General features: G+C 44.5%; 1 protein-coding gene across 1 annotated transcript in view; it reads left to right on the forward strand.

Moving 5' to 3' along the window:
- NME7 (NME/NM23 family member 7) overlaps window positions 1-4437 on the forward strand; it is a 111581-nt gene that overhangs the window by 64213 nt on the left and 42931 nt on the right. The gene's annotated exons all lie outside the window — the stretch shown is intronic.

Here is a 4437-nt window from a genome sequence, read left to right on the forward strand (position 1 = left end):
TCTAAGTAAACTGAAATGTAAGATGTAGTGTAACAGGTAAAATGCCTATCAGTGGGCAAAGCTCTGGGTCCGTCACATTTACAAAACGGGATTTGTGCAGAGGGGGTGAGTTTACCATAGTCTGGTTTCTCTGCTTTTCCAAGTTCTGTCTCTAAGAAGCACCAAGGCCCAGCCTAGAGCGGCTCTGTTTTCCTCACCCCCGTGCCTTTGATGCTCTGCGCTTCTGACTGGCAGTTGGCATGAGTTCCTTGTGTAATTTATCCTTTATGAATGCCCCTCGTCTAATGGTCTAGATGCTAATTAGAGGACCTGTGTTCTAACACAGAACTTCTTCAACTTCCATGAACATAGGACACCCCAGGAATCTTGTTGAAGTGTAAATTCTCTCTTCATTGGAGGAGGGGGCGCTGAAATTCTGCTTGTCTGACAGTCTCAGGTGATGTGACTCCGCTGGGCCACAGGCCACACTGCAAGTCTCTGGCAAACCTTCAGCAGGTGTCTCTTGATTATGCTGTTTGTTTCAAAACAGGACAAAATATTTAAATTTGATTAAATGCCTCATTTGTCTGCAATATGAACACAGCATTAGGAAGTAAACACAGATGTAAATCAATTTCTGTGACTAATGCAAGGTGTGGGGTGTCCTTTTTGTTTTTGTTTTGCTTTTTTCTGATTCCTTCATTTGATCAATGGACTTTAGCTTATCCACTGAGTAGCTGCAGATCAGATGAGATTGTATGTGGGTAGTTTCTACTTGGGCTTCACTACATTGAGGCTTTAAAACAAAAGCCTCTATAATAAAATTGGAAGACATCTCTGTTCTTGAGGCGTGAAAGAAAACATTTTAATGTAATTTTTATTGTTTTCTTTCTAATTACTGAAATCATTTATTTATTATCCCACCCCCATCCCCTGAAAAGCAAACAAACAATAAGGAAAATTATGGAAGAGAACCGAGACCCAACAAAACAAAACAAAACTGTTGCCCTAGTTCCCAGCACCATTTATGAGGTTGCCCAGGGAGAGCCAGAGGTGAGACGGATCCCCAGGGAGCCCTGGCAGGAGCCACCGTCAGGAGGGGAGCCTGGCCCAGCCTGGCCTGCGGTGCCGCGTGGGCGGAGGAAAGAATAAGGGCTGGTGGCTCAGAGTGCTAAGTGCTGAGAAGTCAGTGCTTCAGTGGCTCCTCATATGTAAGCAGGTGGCCTTTGTGAAGGGCCTTCACTATGGGCTCCCTGCTGGCTCATTCAGTGAGCCTGGGCCACCCTGGGCCACTAGCCGCTGAGTTCCTTTCCTCCCCGTGTCCTCCCGGGGTGGGAGAGGACTGACACAAAGGAGCCTTTCCACCTCTTCTCAGATTCCCTTCCTGCTACCAGTTCCTCCCAGTGTTTCCTTATCTTGTTTTAGTCGTGAATTAGTCTGATACTGCTTATCTCCAGGAATGTAAACTGCAACTGTCTCAGTTAACTCACAGCTGCATTCAAACGGAAAGCTGTTTGCACGTGAGCTTTGGTGAGCTATTGCTGAGGTTCCCCAGGGGCCAGGGAGAGGACTGTTAATAGTGCTGGGCTCCTTGTGGGAGAACAAGCCTGGATCTGTGCTGTTTTAATGGTGGCAGCTGCTTCCTTGGCCTTTCATATTATGTTCTGTTACCCTCGTTGCCTGTGGGATGAGGGCAGTGATTATAACGCGACTTTTTGTTTTGTTTCTTTGCTTCACAGCTGTCCTAGGGTGGCCCAGACAGGAGCTATACTAGTTCCTCTCTTAATATTCACTGACTTATCTATATCACTGTGGTTATGGTTACCCTATAGATTAGGGAAGCCTTTCTTTCTTTTACTTAGAATTTGCCCAAAATTAGACTAATTACAGGTGTGATTATCCACCATGTGCCACTCATTTAATGAATATATTCAATAGTTGATCACCAAGTTGTCTATCTTAAAGTTCTATAATTAGTACATTTCATGAATTCTTCCCATTTTAATTCATTTATTTCTTATTTTTTACTTTTTTTGTTAATCCTCACCCGAGGATATTTTTTTCCATTGATTTTTAGAGAGAATAGAAGGGAGGGGGAGAGACACAGAGAGAGAAACATCAATAAGAGAGATACACATTAATTGGTTGCCTCCTGCACGTGCCCCGACCAGGGCCAGAAATCAAGTCTGCAACCACAGAACATGCCCTTGAACAGAATTGAACCCATGACCCTTCAGTTCTCGGGCGACGCTCTAACCCACTGAGCCACACTAGCTGGGGCTCAATTTAATTCATTTCTTAAGTGAAAGGTGATTTTATTCTTGCATATCTCTCCCATATTGTGGAGAACTGAAACAGAATAGCTTTATAATATATTTTATCAGTTGAATAGACCCATCCTATAATCTATATAATAAAGAGGTAATATGCAAATTGACCATCACTCCAACACACAAGATGGCCACCACCATGTGGTCCAAGATGGCCACCACAAGATGGCCAGCAGGGGAGGGCAGTTGGGGGCGACCTGACTGGCAGGGGAGTGGTTAAGGGGTGATCAGGCAGGCAGCCAGGCGAGCGGTTGGGAGCCAGCAGTCCTGGATTGTGAGAAGGATGTCTGACTGCCCACCGGGATTGGGCCTAAACGGGCAGTCAGACATCCCTCGAGGGGTCCCAGATTAGAGAGGGTGCAGGCAGGGCTGAGGGACACACACACACCCTCCCCATGCACAACTTTTGTGCACCAGGCCTCTAGTTACTCAATAATCAATAATGTTCTTTTTAATGCACACAGCAATAGAATAATTACATATACTTACTCTTCCTTGTTTTCAGCATTTTGCTAATCACCATTCTACTTAGTGCATTTTTCCACCTCTCAGATGTAGAGGTCATTCTTCAAGCAGAACGCTTCCTCCCGCTGCAGGACTACCTGAGCTGAATGTTTAGTGCTTGTGATGAGCTGGCACTGACCAAGAATTCGACGGGTTGGGGCTGAGCAGGCAGGTAGATGTGGGGAGTGAATAAGGGGGTGATTTTGTGGAGCTTGGAAGATTGTTTAAACCCCTCATGCACGCTGTACTCAGTTCTAAACAATTATTTGTGGTATTCAATGAAAATCACATGCTGGTACTTGGTGTTGGTTTTATGTGTCTGACACTCATTTTGGCTTCATCAAGGGTGGTTGGTGCCTGGGCCTGAGGATGGTTTTCACTACAGAGTCCAAGGAGAGGGAGGAGCAGGAGTCCAGGAGATGGAGGGGACATGGTCTGTGGGGACCCAGTGAGCTTTCACTTTTAGTATTGCAGTATTTTTTACTTTCCTAGGCATAGCTAATATTTTACAGTAATCACAAAGTATTACTATAAAATCAAAGTATCAATGCATTTCCCTAAAAAAATTATCCAAAATGAAAGACTGAATTTTAACAGCAGCTGTGAAGTGAACACTTGCTATTCTATATCTTTATGCTTCATCGCTACCAGTCATCTAAACACAATACACTGTACCAGGAAACGTGGCTTGGGAACCCAGACACCCTGAGTGACCCCTCACCTCCATGACCACTGACCTCAAGAGGCCTCACAGCTGCTCAGCAGTCTCAGCATGATTTAATTTCATTAAAATTATTTCTGTTCATCAGAAAACATACTTAAAAACTCAGAGGCAAGCTACATACTGGGAAAAGATATTCGCATCATATATAACTGATAAAAAATAGAAGTTAGAATATAGTAAGAATAACATTCAAAAGAAAAAAACAACCTAATAGAGGAATGGAGAAAGACAAGAATGGGCACTTTACAGAAGAGGCTGTATATGAAAGACACTCAGCTTCTTTAGTTACCAGGGAAAGGTGGACCAAGGCCATGATGCTATCCATACCCACCGGAATGGCAACGCTAAACTCACCTAGCATCAGAGGTTGGCTTTTATGTGGGTGGTGGGAATTCTTGTGCTCAGGTGGGTGAGGGAAATAGTTATAACCACTTAAGAAAATGGTTGGGCCCTAGCCGGTTTGGCTCAGTGAATAGAGCATCGGCCTGTGGACTGAAGGGTTCCGAGTTCGATTCCTACCAAGGGCACGTGCCCGGGTTGTGGGCTCGAACCCCTATAGGTGGCATACTGGCGGCAGCCAATCAATGATTCCCTCTCATCATTGGTGTTTCTATCTCTCTCTCCGTATCCCTTCTTCTCTGAAATCAGTAAAAATACATTTTTTAAAAAGGAAATGAAATGGTCGGCAGTGCTTAGTAAAATAGAACACCCATGTGCCCTAGAATTCCAGAAAAACTATACGTTTGCACCACACCCTGTCCAAGAATGCTGTCGCAGAATGTATATCTGTGGAACCTGTGTGTATGTGTGAAAGTGTGTGTGTGTAGGAGAGAGGGAGAGGGAGAAGGAGAGAGAGCAGGAGAGGAGGAAAAGAGTAAATTAGTTGAAGGTCCTTCAGCA

The sequence above is a fragment of the Myotis davidii genome, unplaced genomic scaffold (assembly GCF_000327345.1).
Source record: "Myotis davidii unplaced genomic scaffold, ASM32734v1 scaffold401, whole genome shotgun sequence".
Taxonomy (NCBI): domain Eukaryota; kingdom Metazoa; phylum Chordata; class Mammalia; order Chiroptera; family Vespertilionidae; genus Myotis; species Myotis davidii.